Genomic DNA, 15,879 nt, shown 5'->3' with positions numbered 1-15,879 from the left:
TTCAATTGATTCTCCATTTTGAATAGCTTTTTTGTTTACAAAAATCGCTAAGCAACGCGAACTAAAAATGATCGTGGCGACACGATATTTCAGTATCGCATCGCTGCATCATTTTGTCGCATCGCTGTGTACGCCTTCGATAGCATCGCGTTGCTTGTCGCATCGCTGCCGCTACCGAAGTATAAACACACCTTGATGATGGTCTTATGATTATCATAAAAAGTAGGACATCTTTTGCAGCCTCTCGTGCTTTCTTTTTGGCACTGTTCGTTGCTGTGTTGCTCAGTCTGCCAAAAAGTTCAGATTCATTCTTCTCCGCTTCGTCAATTAAAATCTGAATCTCCTCCAACGTTTGGACTCCTTTTCTTACTCATGATTATGTATAATAAAAACATATATATATTATTTCTGTCCATATATATATAGTTGTTTATTAACGTATTTGCACGGGTATTTCGTTTAGCGGGTACTCGATGTACCAAATCTTAAAAGTATTCGCACTTAAATAACACTTCACGTAAGATAATACATGAACACGAAGTTCTAGAATTGTACTGCATATATATAAACTAAATTTAAACAAATTATCTGCTCTTTAGTCGGGTTGTTGTCTCTTTGACACATTTCCCGTTTCCATTCTCAATTTTATCAACTCAGATTTAATTCCTTTTATATATATTTCATGTTCATTATAATGAGATAAAAAATGAATGTGCGTAAATGATAAGAATGATTATAATAATTGTTTTCATATTTAATATTTCTATAGTTATTTCTATCATTTCTTAATCATTATTTAAAATGAAAGAAAATATTTCACTTATGACAGTCATAAGGGCATTATAGGTATGACTATCTTAGTACAGCTTTGATTTACATTCTATGACATATCATATGATAGTCATGAGATGGTCATAATATTTATTCTAAGATATATCTTATGGCATATCTTATGATACTTTCGAAAACCAGGCTCCAGTGTCATATTTGTTTTTCGTAAATTGTTTTGTTATAAATAAGGCCGTTAGTTTTCTCAATTGAATTGTTCCATATCATTCATGTCGGGGCCTTTTATAGCCGACTATACGGTATGGGTTATTCTCATTGTTGAAGGCCGTTAGATTTCTCAATTGAATTGTTTCATATTTTTTCATGTCGGGGCCTTTTATAGCCGACTATATACGGTATGGGTTTTTCTCATTGTTGAAGGCCGTACGGTTGCCTATAATTGCTTACATCCACTTTATTTGAAGTTTGGGGGATAGTTGTCTCATTGGAAATCATATCTCATCTCCTTATTTTTATATTACTGATCAATAACTGGTTATGATCCTATTGATATTTATCTTTTTCTTGTGTAAAGTACATCTTCTATAATCACTAACATGCTGCTATTTTTTTTAACTTATCTCACAGAATGTTATGCAAGTATCTTTCAGAGTGAAAAGAACAGAAACATGCATAAATTCTGCAATATTTTTATTTTCAACTTCCTTATATAGGTTCCAAGTAAGGAAGTGTTTTAATTTCCCATGGATAATTTTTTAGAAAGTATGTATGTATGCATATATGAATATTTGGTATGATAAGGAGTACCTGTAAAGTGCGAAACAGAATAAAAATGGAATGGAACTAAACAAACATAATGAAATATGATGAAATGAAACGAACTGAACATTTTAAAAACATTTAGATATAACACAAGAGGCTAACTTATAAAATCTACTAGTAGAAAAATGAGGAATATGTTTCTTTAAATCAGAAAATGAATTACTAAGACCAGATTTTGACACACTTTGATTAACTGTATAAATGTACTATATATGCAACCGACTTTGTGATTACTGCTCTAAATGTTGTTATTAATTGTATATATATATGTCGATTTGACATATAGATACCTCATTGAGGGGCTTCAAAAATATGATAGCAGGTATAATAACGAATAAAAGGATACAGGATATTCGCTTTTTGTATTAAGGGTTGTTCAGTATTTGTCATTTGCACTTATTTGACTCATCGTATGACAATCAACTCTGAGCAAAACCCATATTATAAAAGACTAGCACGACATGATAAAATGATTAACACAACGGCCTTCTATTATTCAGGCCTAATTCATGCTAAAACAATAAACGAAAGCAGATATGACAAAAATCAACCAAAGTTTGGTAGCATTAACTTGGTACACATGTTAATTGATGATGTGAACTTATATATCAAATTACGGTTTACCAAGATTTAGTTTAGTTTAAACCATATTTTTTTTCAAAATAGATTAAATTGGAATGGTCAACAGTCTAACCGATATGCCAGCCCTCTCCCAGAGAGACAAGACAACGCATACACAAAGATATTAATTATCATTATCATAACTTCCTCACAGCTGACTGGAAGTATCGTTAGAATAATGAGCATAAATCAATGTTATTCATATAAATAAAACTAATTATTAATAGTATATGTATTGGATACCTCATTGAGGTGCTTCAAAAATATAATAGCAAGTATAATAGCGAATAAAGGGATACATGGTGAGGGGCACTCATTAATTAAAATGCCCACAGCTACATATAGATAGATGGGCGATTTACGTCCAGTGGCAACTATTACATGCATATTCAGGGCGAACACATGTTTATGTTTATGTGACATGAATGTATTCAGCTTTTTACAAGACCAACACGTGGAGTCGGATGTTGACGTACTACCTCATAAGGTATATAGTATTCTATGGCATGTCGTTCTCGTCAAAACTATGTTTAAACCATTTTTCGAAAAATTTACACACTGAGAATAAAAAAAAACACACTTGAGATTAAAAAACATAAAAACACACACTGAGAATTAAAAATTACACACTGAGATTTCATAAAAACGCACTGAGATTACAAAAAAAAATGAAAAACATACACTGAGAATTGAAAATTACACAATGAGATTTCAAAAAGACACACTGAGATGAAATAAACTGAAAAACACACACTGAGAATTTGAAGTTACACACTGAGAATTTAAAATTACACACTGAGATTTGTGCGCACTTTTTATCTTTTTAATCTGAATCTATTACAAGCTTAAAACAACTAGGGGACAGAATTCGTTAGTCCTTCAATTTGGCGCTAAATGTTTTATGAAAAACATTAGAAATACAACGTATAGAAAAACTACGTTATTAAAGACCAATAGAACAAGAAAAATAACCACTTACTCTCATTACAAAATATAACCAAATGGTGAAAAACTTTATTAAAATTATAAGAAAATATTGGAACAATCAGCAAAAATACAAACAACCCCTACAGTGATTTTTTTCCCAAGTGCCTATTATAGCATATAAACGTAACAAAAATATAAAAGATTACCAGTTGCGAAATCAGGGCAACGGTTGAAAGACTTTTGAAAAGGGACCATGCTTAAACAGTTTTAGGCAAAAAATCCCGATATACTATTAGTAATAATCTGAATTATAGACAACAAACTTATGAATATGAGTTAGCAAAAAAAGTTGTTAAGTCTTGAAATTTATTACGAATGTTGGTTGTAGGAACCGCATTTCATTATAATGACAGAGTCCGGGAGACCATGAAATTAATCTGTTGAATTATTCATCTCATGAATATTCATTAGTAATCTGCATATTAATCTCAGTGTGTATTTTTGAAATCTCATTGTGTAATTAACAATTATCAGTGTGTGTTTTTTCAATTTATTTCATCCCAGTGTGTCTTTTTAAAATCTCAGTGTGGAATTTTAAATTCTCAGTGTGTGTTTTTCATTTTTTTAAATCTCGGTGTGTAATTTTAAAATCTCGTTGTGTAATTTCGATTTCTCAGTGTGTTATTTTAGGTTCTTAAATCTCAGTGTGATTTTTTTATTCTCAGTGTGTAATTTTTTCGAAAAAAATGGTTTAAACGTAGTTTTGACGGGTCGGCTTGCCACTGTATTCTATAGAAAGGGCACATGACGCACTCGATCGGCGTTATTCTGACTACAAGAAACTAATCTTTATTTTACTCTGTTAAAAATGCTACGGTGAAGCAGTGTATAGCAGATACCAATTTGAAAGAATTAATATTATCCGACTAGGATTGAATCCACAACCTCCCACTTTCGAGCCGAGTACAACCTTGCGACACCTCTGATTCGGTATTTCACCTACTGTATCTATACTTAAATTTGAAATCAATAATAAAAACCAATCTATAAAAAAAACTAACAATGCTTGTTTAAAATATACGTTCAATGGTTATATCTGCCGACATGAAACCAAATTTGAGGGAATACACGTGTGTTGAGCCATTTGGTTGAATGATTAATTATTGCTTAACATCCAGTAGCAAATATGTGCATACTGATATAGAAAACACAATAAAGTTTTTATGAATGTACTGCTTTGTACTAGAATGACATTTTGAGTCAAAGTTTTCACATGGAAGCTCACAAGGTTAGAGTGTTTGGAAACACATGTCACTCCATCCTATCACATTATTTGGCTTACTAGTAATGCGAATCGGTCAATTTTAACTGTTACTCAATAATGCCGGGTGCTTCATCTAGGACAAAATCAATAATGCAAAGGGAGTTTACCATGAGGCATATAGATTTCCCTTTGGTCAATTGAATATATTTCAGGAAGATCTGTGTTATTACAGTAGAAAAAGTTACATCGCAGTAAAATTTTGGGACACCATAGTTGATATAGAATCAGAAATTACTACAGCATGTCTCCAAATCATCAGACTCTTTCTAATTTAATTTTTAATTTTTTGTAATCAGAGTAGTTATAATTCATTTCGTTCTTTTCTATTTCTACTATTGTATGTAAATAATCAAAGTGTTTCTTATTGAGTAATTCTCTGCTTTTGAGGACTATATATTTTTTTTTATCTTTTCCCCGCTTAGATCCATCTGCCTCTTGTTTTATTGTTTATATCAACTTTTTGTATATGTCCATTTCGTTTCGTTTCGTTTTGTCAAATCTTGTTCTGTTCTGTTTCGTTTCGTTTTGTTTTGTTTGTTCCGTTCCGTTTCTATTCCGTTTCGCACTTTACAGGAAGCCTATGATAAGTGTCATCATTTGCATTTACTTCTATAGTTCAGCTGCTATAAGTAATTAAGTAGTTTTTTTATATTTGTTGAAAGCAAAAGCTAATGTTATAGTTGTGTTTAGGGAAGACCTTTTTTATCGATGATTGGACGCACTTAAAAACACCTAAGAGGTCTGTTACAACCAGATTTAACCAAGAATATTTTAAATCTAAAGTTTAGTTTTTAAAAAATCACGACATACTAAATATAAATACAGATTTACAGGACAAAATCTCAAAGTACTTTAATTTTTCGGCAGCCCAGGAGTTAACATGAATGTTTTAATGACAACGGCTGTTATTCTATACGGTAAGTCTATATTTGGATGAACTTTTATTTAAAGTTTGACTAGTTTATCTTCATTCTCTGCATACACTTATTGGGCCCATATTTTCTACAGCTGGGTACACAGTCTTATGATGGTTACCACTATATGTCTTTTTACATAAGTTGTTGGGTTGCTGTCCCATTTTCATTGAACCCGCGTCCTCAGTTCTTAAAATTCAAGTATATATTGAAATAAAAGTACCTTTTCTTTCCCAATGATAAATTTCGATGGTAGTAAACACGAACAGACCAGGTCCATATGATTGTATCAACGTCAGCTCGTGCAATGATTTTTTTTTAAATGAAAATAACACTTTATTAATTTTGTGCGTTCGGAGCGCTCAAACCAAAACATTTGAAAACCTAAGGTATATAAGACCTAAAGAGCCAGTGCAGAGCTATGTGACAAAGGAACCTAAAAATAGACAAATTCAATTTAATTGTAGCGTAACCAAACCCTTATTTTTTTTAATGAATAACTATCATAGCGAATTCACTCATAATATAACTTTTATGTTATTTAATGCAAAAATCAAAATATTCATATACCTGCAGAATAAATTATACACGCTATTCAAATCAATGCATTTTTATACATTTGTAGTTTATTTGCAAAAATAAAAAGTTCATCAGCTAATCAAATAATGTCTGATTAAAATTTTAGTGGCTTCAAAGCTGAATCTTGTAGTCTGCATGGCACCAGGCATTAATTCTGGCTTGCCGGATTCTGGTTTACCAAGTGATCCAGACTCACTTCCAGCTCAAGACCCAACTCTAGCACAAACGGTCAAGGCAGAAACACAAGACGTATCTAAGGCAGTTACAGAAAGTGCAGCTACGTCCAACATCCTTGCATTGGATACAACCGTTTCAAACACTCTAACATCGCCAACAATAGTTCAGAACTCAAAGGGATCGATGTATATCTTGGCTTGGCCTAACACCAAACTAAAGTCTCGTGTATCCCCGCTCCATACGGGAAGTGCTACAAATGTGGTAGATTGTGCTGTGTTGTGTTTCAGAAATTTAAAGTGCACATCATTTTCATTCTATAAACAGTACTGTTGTTTATATCAGTCTTTTAATGTTAGAGATATTGATGCAGTTGCTGGGTATAATACTTTTGTTAAAATGAATATTTGAGGCAGGTTTTGCCTTTTTTAGTACATTTTCTTTACATTGACCTTGCTTGATATTAACACTCGAAGAGACTGACTTGAGTCGATATTCTCTACACAACTTTACATTATGGTAATACCGTTTACATATCAAACAAGTTTTACGGAAATATATCTTTATTATCCTTAATGCATTCTGAAGAGTGTTGGTGATAGATGTGTTGTTCATACATACGCAGTTGTCCATGGCTCTTTAAAACAGGTTTGCTAATAAAAATGAATGAGTTGAATAATGCCTTGTGCAAGATATATATGTCCACTGATATTGATAAACATGAAATCAATTTCTTACAAACAAAATATCTTTCATATATTGCTACGCAAAGGGACTGTGAGAAAGATGTGTGACTGATTTATACCTTTTCTTGTATAATGATTGAAATAACACTCTATTAGATTCGTGAGTCCAAATCGCTTTGCTGGATTGAGCTTAATCAGAAACGCTAAAACCCAAAAATTTTGAAAGTCATGATGTAGACGACCCAGTAAACACGCGGAGAGCTATGTGACCAAAAGAAAATAGCCAAATTCATCTATGGTCAACTTTGTCTGAAATAATTTCTTTATTTATCAACGGAGAAATTTAATAAAATGGTAATAAAAACCATTTCAATACCGAAGCACTGACTACTGAGTTGATGATACCCTCGGGGACTAACAGTTGTATAAAAGGTAACAAGCTTCTGTAGATAGTTGAAACCGCGAAAAAAGTATTTCCTCTGAATTTGTATCACTCAAAGAATCAGAATAGTCTATTCAATATTATTGAACGATTTTTTTTAACAATTATATAATAGCCATTAAAAATAAATTTTAAAAATTTTGGGGCAACGAAGGACAAACATAAAAGTGAAGATTTCACTTATCAGAGAAGTTTAGGACCATTATCATTTTTATAAAGGATTCCACTGATGCATTTTGGCAAAAAATAAAACTTGTATTATTAAAACGGAAACCGGTTACTTTTAACAGCATAGTAAATATAAATGTTGATCTGTAATATACATTTGTATCAAATAAACTTGACCAACTTCATAAAATTAGACAGACCTTACGCGTACAGTCCGACCGTATGCGTATTTTGAAAAAGTACGCATACGGTCCAGACCGTACGCGTACTGTCCAAATACTCATATGTCTGGAACAGATATTTAGTCATAGATGCATGATTTTTTTTATTAGTTGCTTTGAACTAGCTGTCAGTAACTGCGAGTACTCTCAGATCTGTACTTAGTGTCTTTTTGTTGTTTGGATGTACAAGTACCCGGCCACGTCCACTTAAATTTGTAGTATTTGTATTTTTATCCATCTGATGAGTTAAGCCTCTTTCAACTGATTTTTATAGTTCGTTCTTATGTTGTACTGTTAAACCACTGTCCCAGGTTAGGGGGAGGGTTGGGATCCCGCTAACATGTTTAACCCCGCCACATTCTGTATGCATGTGCCTGTCCCAAGTCAGGAGCCTGTAATTCAGTGGGTGTCGTTTGTTTATGTGTTACATATTTGTTTTTCTTTCATTTTTTGTACATAAATTAGGCCGTTAGTTTTCTCGTTTGAATTGTTTTACATTGTCATTTCGGGGCCTTTTATAGCTGACTGTGCAGTATGGGCTTTGCTCATTGTTGAAGGCCGTACGGTAACCTATAGTTGTTAATTTCTGTGTCATTTGGTCTCTTGTGGACAGTTTTCTCATTGGCAATCATACCACATCTTCTTTTATATATATATGCTATATTTTGAACAAATTCTGCTTACCCTTCCGTAGCCTCTGAGATCACCCCTAGTTTGGTTTTAAAGGAGTCTATGTTGCTCTTGTTTAATTTTAAGTGCTGTTCTTTGTGCTTTTTAATTTTTCAATGTCTGTGTTGCTTTTATCGGTAACAGTTTTGTCTATCCTTTGTCATGCAAAATGTTTCAACTTCAAAACATCATATTAAATAAAATGCTTCGCTGGGCGCAGCTTGATACGACCGCAGAGGTCGAACCCTGAACAGTTGGGGCAAGTATGGACACAACATTCAAGCTTGATACAGCTCTGAATTTGGATTGTGATTAAATATTTAACACAGCATAGGTTTCTGACACAGAAAGAATGTGGTCTAAGAACTTTTTTAATTTACCTATTATGGTCCAATGTCCAAAATCAAAATACATGGTTAGATTCAGCATATCAAAGAACCCCATATATTCAATTTTTTTGTTGAAATCAAACAAAGTTTAATTTTGGACCCCAACTTGGACAAACTTGAAAACTGGGCCCATAATCAAAAATCTAAACACATGTTTAGATTCAGCATATCAAAGAACCACAAGAATTCAATTTTTGTTAAAATCAAACTAAGTTTAATTTTGGACCCTTTGGACCTTAATGTAGGCCAATTTAAAAAACGGGACCCAAAATTAAAAATCTAAATACACGGTTAGATTTGGAATATCAAAGAACCCCAATAATTCAATTTTTGATGAAATCAAACAAAGTTTAATTTTGGACCCTTTTGACCTCAATATGAACCAATTTGATAGCGGGGCCCACAAATAAAAAATCTAAATACATGGTTAGATTCAGCATATCAAAGAACCCCACATATTCAATTTTTGTTGAAATCAAAAAAAATTTAATTTTGGACCCCAACTTGGACCAACTTGAAAACTGGGCCCATAATCAAAAATCTAAACACATGTTTAGATTCAGCATATCAAAGAACCACAAGAATTCAATTTTTGTTAAAATCAAACTAAGTTTAATTTTGGACCCTTGGACCTTAATGTTGACCAATTTAAAAAACGGGACCCAAAATTAAAAATCTAAAAAACACGGTTAGATTTGGCATATCAAAGAACCCCAATAATTCAATTTTTGATGAAATCAAACAAAGTTTAATTTTGGACCCTTTTGACCTCAATATGAACCATTTTGATAGCGGGGCCCACAAATAAAAAATCTAAATACATGGTTAGATTCAGCATATCAAAGAACCCCATATATTAAATTTTTGTTGAAATCAAACAAAGTTTAATTTTGGACCCCAATTTGGACCAACTTGAAAACTGGGCCAAAAATCTAAAATCTAAAAACATGTTTAGATTCAGCATATCAAAGAACCCCATATATTCAATTTTTGTTGAAATCAAACAAAGTTTAATTTTGGACCCCACTTTGGACCAACTTGAAAACTGTGCCAAAAATCAAAAATCTAAATACATGTTTAGATTCAGCATATCAAAGAACCCAAATATTCAATTTTTGTTAAAATCAAATAAAGTTTAATTTTGGACCCTTTGGACCTTAATGTAGACCAATTTGAAAACTGGACCCAAAATTAAAAATCTAATTACACTGTTAGATTCGGCATAACAAATAAATAAATGTGGTCAAAGATTTTACAAATCTAATGTGCCATACTGTGCAATTAAAGATTACTTCTTGAAATTTTTCAATATTTGAAATTTGAAAAAAATAATATTTGAAGAATAATTCTTTTTAATTTCTGAAATCTGAAATGAGAAAAAATTGACCCCCACAATTTCTTTTTACCCCCCCCCCCCCCTTTTTTTTCCCCAAAAAAATTCTTTCCCTCAAGATATGGTCATAATCTCAATTCAAATTTCCAATGGAGTTTGCAACCATAACTACCCATTTAAATTTACCATAGTGCTAACTAAATCTATTTTATAATAGAATTTAAAATATAGTGTCAAATCTTTTATATGGATTTTTTTGTAAAAAAAAAAGATGCAACATTTGCAGATATTTTTACTGGTCTTCCTTTATAAATATGCATTTCTTTATACATAATTTAAAAGCAGTGTAAGGGAAGTAACCAAAACGTTGTATGTGGATTACCTCCCTTACACTGTTTTAAATTATCTTAATTGTTCATTAACCATTACTTTATACATATTTTAAAAGCAGTGTAAGGGAGGTAATTTCAATGATGTATTTGATTTATCTCCCTTACACTGCTTTAAATTATGTTTTGTACTAAAGTATTTGTCCATTAACCAGGACAACCTTGTTTTTCCCCCTTTTTTGCCCCTAATTCCTAAACGGTTTGAGCCATAACCCCCCAAAGCAAATCCTAACCATCCCTTTGTGGTATGGAAACTTGTAGTATAATTTCAGAGAGATCCATACACAGTTCCACAGTTATTGTCTGGAAACTAGAAAATGCTTATTTTTGGCCCCTTTTAGGCCCCTAATTCCTTAACTGATGGTACCATAACCCCCAAAATCAATCCCAACCTTCCTTTTGTGGTATTTAACCTTATGGTAAAATAAGAAATCCATTCACTTAAACTAAAGTTAGAGTGCGAAAACCAATGTGTCTTCTGACGACGATGACACCAACGTCATACCAATATATGACCGCAAAAATTTTTTGCGGTCGTATAAAAATGAAGTTCTTGAAAAATTCTCAAGTTATCATACTGATGTGATATAGGGTGTCATTTTTCGATCAATCAAGGACCATAACTTCCGAGGGGCAAAAGATAAAATGTCAAAATCAAATTGAATGATCTCCGATAACATGGGACAGTGGTGTTACAACACAAGAACAAACTATAATAAATTGCTTCGCCGAGCGCAGCTGGATACGACCGCAGAGGTCCAACCCTGAACAGTTGGGGCAAAAATGGACGCAATGTTCGCGCTTGATACAGGTCTGAATTTGGATTGTTATTAAATATTTGACACAGAATAACTGTAGTCAAAGAACTTAGAATTGGTTATATGATTTGAATTTATATTCAATTTTTTGCTTTTGTGCAATACACTATGATGTTGCGAATTGACCCCCCCCCCCCCCCCCCCCCAAAAAAAAATTTTTTACCCTGGTTTTTTGCTTTTGTGCAATACACTATGCTGTTGAATATCAACCACCAAAAAAAAATATTTGAAGAAATTTTCTTTTAATTTCTGAAATCTGAAATGAGAAAAATTGTCCCCCCCTTCCAATTTTTTTCACCTCCCCCTTTCCCTTGTTCCCAAAAAAAAATCTTTCCCTCAAGATATGGTCAGTATCTCAATTCAAATTTCTAATGGAGTTTGCAACCATAATTACCCAATTTAAATACATCATAAAAGTTTTAAAATATAAAATGACATACATAGTCATGGCCAAAATTAATATTGATTAATAGTAACTGCTAAAAATAAATTGACAGCTAATCACCCCAAGACAATCATCATTTCTTAATACATAATTTACAAGCAGTGTTAGGGAGGTAATCAAACAGTGTTCTTTTAATTGATTTGGATTACCTCCCTTACACTGCTTTTAAATTGTCTCAATTGTCCTTTAACCAGAAAAACCCTTGTTTTTCCCCTTTTTTTGCCCCTAATTACTAATTGGTTTGAGCCATAACCCCCAAAGTCAATCCTAATCATTGTAGTATGGAAACTTGTGGTATAATTTCAGAGAGATTCATACACTTTAACACAAGTTATTGTCTGGAAACTACAAAACTGCTTATTTGGGCCCCTTTTTGGCCCCTAATTCCTAAACAGTTGGGACCATAACCCCCAAAATCAATCATAACCTTCCTTTAGTGGTTATAAACCTTGTGTTAAAATTTTATTGATTTCTGTTTACTTATACTAAAGTTATAATCTAGAAACCATCTGTCTTAGTATAACGCTGACGACGACGACAACGTGATACCAATATACGACCAAAAAATTTTTAATTTTTGCGGTCGTATAAAAACAAATGTATGCAAACAGCCAACTTAAATTTTGGCAATGCAACTTCCTCTCTTGGCATGGGATGTTGAGAACGTGATGGAATATCCTGCTTCAAATGGGATGCTCGTCACACCAACCTTGTGTTCAGAGCTAGTAACTCTTGAAATGCAGTATGGGTTAAAATCATTCAAATAATGTGTACAAGGAAATATGTCCGAGTTCCACGATTGATTACTGATAGGGTCGTGAGTCATAGTTCTTGGAGAGTAATGTATCATTTAACCAAATCTTTATAGCTGATGGTCTTTTACATACATCTGAATTTTCTTGTTAATTTTTAAAACGTTTCTGGTATGTTTAATGAAAGTAAGTATTAACCATAATTCTTCAGGGTATAATTAGTGTTGTCTCTCCAAATGTTCAGCAGTTATTTTTACCGGATTCTCCAGTTATTTGAGGAATTCAATCATTTTAGCTATGGTGTCAATCTGAGACATAATTTGGAGATAAACACAACAAAACAGATAACCTTATGTTGGTTCTCACTTACCTAGTGGTTTCGTCTCAGAATATTTTGAACTTAAGACACAAACAAGTCTACATCCTTCACCTGGTAAAAAGTATCCATTTTTCAACTAAATAATCTAGTTATGGATGTTCTTTGACAAAAATTCATTTTAGTTTAATTGGTAGCAAGTTTTATTAAAATTAAAGTCACTAACTATCATTCTTCAGGGGAATCATAAATAATTCATTTATTCAATCTTTTGTGGCATTTGCTTGTTGACAAACAAAAAGTTTCAGAATTTTCAACTGAAATTTTTGTTAACTTCCATATCATAGTAATGATGGCAGCCTTGTTGCTATTTAGTCATCAAACACACTACAACTATGTTCTATTTATAGTTACAGTGGTCATCTTGGGTTTTTGGCTGGATAATCAGACTTTCATTGATGACGGCTGTACGGTGACCTATAGTTGCTAACCTCTATGTTATTTGGTCTCTGGTGGAGAGTTGTCATTGGCAATTATACTGCATCTTCTTATTTTTATATTAATTTGAAAATCATACATACTGGTTTTCTGAACCTGGTCTGGGGGCATTAACCTTAATACTGCTGAAAATCATACATGCTTTATGAAATTTAAATGTCAACTGCAACACTGTAGCCCTTAAAATGCAGTAAAACCGTTTTGAATACAAATAGAAGATCATAAAAAATAGTGAAATAAAAAGACCAATACATAGTCAGGACCTACATTGCTGCATGCAATTGATTGAGGTAACATGTTTACTGAAACATAACTGATCATTCCCTTTCATTATAGACAAAAAATATGACGAAAATTCTCTATGCACAATGAGTGTGTAAAATTTCAAAATATCAGGAAACAGGAGCTGCATGAAGGATGTAAATATTGCTTACTCATTACAACTGAACATAATCCAGCTGCAGACAAAAAATAAAGTTATTCTCTTCAGTACAAGCCAAGAAAAGGTTGACGAAAATTTTATTCGGACAATGAGTGCTGTAAAATTTCAAACAATAGGCAAGCAGGAAGTTGCTGCACGGCAGATGTCGAAATTGATTACTCGCTAAAAAAAGCAAAAAGACAATAGATGGCCCAAAACTGCAATTCAATGACAGTTTGCTTAAAATCTAGTAGCAAATCTTTTTCAAGACAGAAGACCTAAAATTATGCGACCTTGATCATGACTTTAAATTAACCTTAAGACAGAGGACGTTTTTAGCACATTTATGTAAAGTCTTCATCTACAAGACGATGTTGATCAAAATAAACCTAAGTTCAATGATTTACCAAAGATTAGGGGCATGATATGGTAAATCAACAACAATACAGGTTCATACTTATTATTTTATTATTTCATTCCAGTTAAATTGGATAAAGGTCAACTTGATGAAGTAAACCACATAATATATCAAAGCTTGCCTTATATAACAATTCTGATTATCACAGTAATAACACAATTTTTCCATTTAAAAAATGGAATAAATTTATCAATTTTACTGAAATTCAGCATAAACTTTATAACACATATCTCAATATATCTGTCTGATTTTAGGCAGTATCTATCCAGAAGTGTAATTCAAATTTAAAAGCTGTCATTACTTTTTAAGTCTACTTGATTCATTTAGTAAATATAAATGATTTGTTTGAAATTTATATGGTAAACAAAAATTTTATTTTTATAAAAAAAAGAATTTTATTTTACAAACTATTTTTGAATTTTTTTATGTAAATAAAGCAGCATTAAAAAAAAAGAATACAGATTTTCAGTATTAAGCAGTAACTCATTTATATGGATATTTAAAACAAAAGAAAATAAGAAAAATAATTGAAATTGATAAACGAAATTGTTGAAAACTGGTTATAAAGCCATTTTTTTTATCCCTCTTGTTCTGGAACTAATATTAAGAACTAACAATGCACTTAGCATTAATTTTTTTTACGCCTACTCCAGGTAAATGTACCATAAAGTGTGTAACAATACACAAACCTCTGGTAAATGTATCCTGAAGTGTGTAACAATGCACCATACAATGACAGCAGTATCTAACAGATAGTATATTAACATCACATGATACAAATCAATAATTTTCCCGAACAATTACACAGGGCTTTTTTTTCAAGTATGTCATTGCAGACTTAGCACTGCATGCAATTTTCAAATTAAAAGCACCAATAAGAATAGTAATTTTTAATATAATATAAAAAATCCAAAATATCTTTAAATTTCTGAAAATTAAATTGACTTGCACCGCTTATTTTGGTTTTTCCACCTTAAAGTTTTTTATAACTAATTCTACGTTTACTGTGTTTATAAAAGAACAAAGTTCACAACCAGATGGATGGTTACAATATCACATTATGCTTCTAATGTTAAAACTAAGTTTATTGCTGGACAAAATGTAATGTTAAAAGTTATCTTGTGACAATATTTAAAGTCATTGAATATGATCCTGGTTATTTCTATAAATACACCTTATCCCTATTTGTCTGCCATTACTGGAGATTACAAAGGTTTGTAAAATTTTGACCACACAATAGAAAATGTCTGATGCCACAAAAGTAAAGTGATTGTTTTATGACATCAATATTTCAAGTGTCACAAAATCACAGTTGTAGTGTCACAGATTTCCAAATAAGGATATAGTCTATTGGATAACTTTATTTGGAGAGGAATAAATTTCTGTTTGTATTAAAATTTGAAATATTTTCAATTGGAAAGAAATAATACATTCAAGTTGGTAAAATCTGCAAAATTGCCTATTAGTTTGTAGAGGGTGGTAAAGGGGGAGTGCTTGCACGGAAAAAACGTGAAATAAGACATAATTTCACGTTGAACGTGAAATAATTTCTGTCATGAACGTTGCACGAAAAATAAAGACTTTGATGTGATCCTTTTGTGACTGAGTCACTGTCTTCTTGTATATATAAACTCTCTGTTTTACTTGATATTCCCGATTGAGTATACACATTTATAATATAAATGGTTTACGGCTTTTAAAAAAGTATATAACGATCTTCTTAACTTTTAAAATGCAAATTTCCCACAGACATGAAAGTGTATT

At 32.0% G+C, this 15,879-nt stretch overlaps 1 protein-coding gene across 3 annotated transcripts in view; it reads right to left on the bottom strand.

Moving 5' to 3' along the window:
* Positions 1-14,147: 14,147 nt before the first annotated feature.
* The window catches only part of LOC127701657 (protein spire homolog 1-like), a 78,514-nt gene continuing 76,782 nt past the window's right edge, over positions 14,148-15,879 (bottom strand). For all 3 annotated transcript variants that reach the window (XM_052205647.1, XM_052205648.1, XM_052205649.1), the window contains one exon: positions 14,148-15,574. The gene's annotated coding sequence lies outside the window, so the exon portion shown is untranslated. The remainder of the gene's footprint in view (positions 15,575-15,879) is intronic.

The sequence above is a fragment of the Mytilus californianus genome, unplaced genomic scaffold (genome assembly GCF_021869535.1).
Source record: "Mytilus californianus isolate M0D057914Y unplaced genomic scaffold, xbMytCali1.0.p SCAF_5, whole genome shotgun sequence".
Classification (NCBI taxonomy): Eukaryota; Metazoa; Mollusca; class Bivalvia; order Mytilida; family Mytilidae; genus Mytilus; species Mytilus californianus.
The sequence above is the reverse complement of the archived record's forward strand: the minus strand, read 5'-3'. Positions and strand labels throughout refer to the sequence as shown.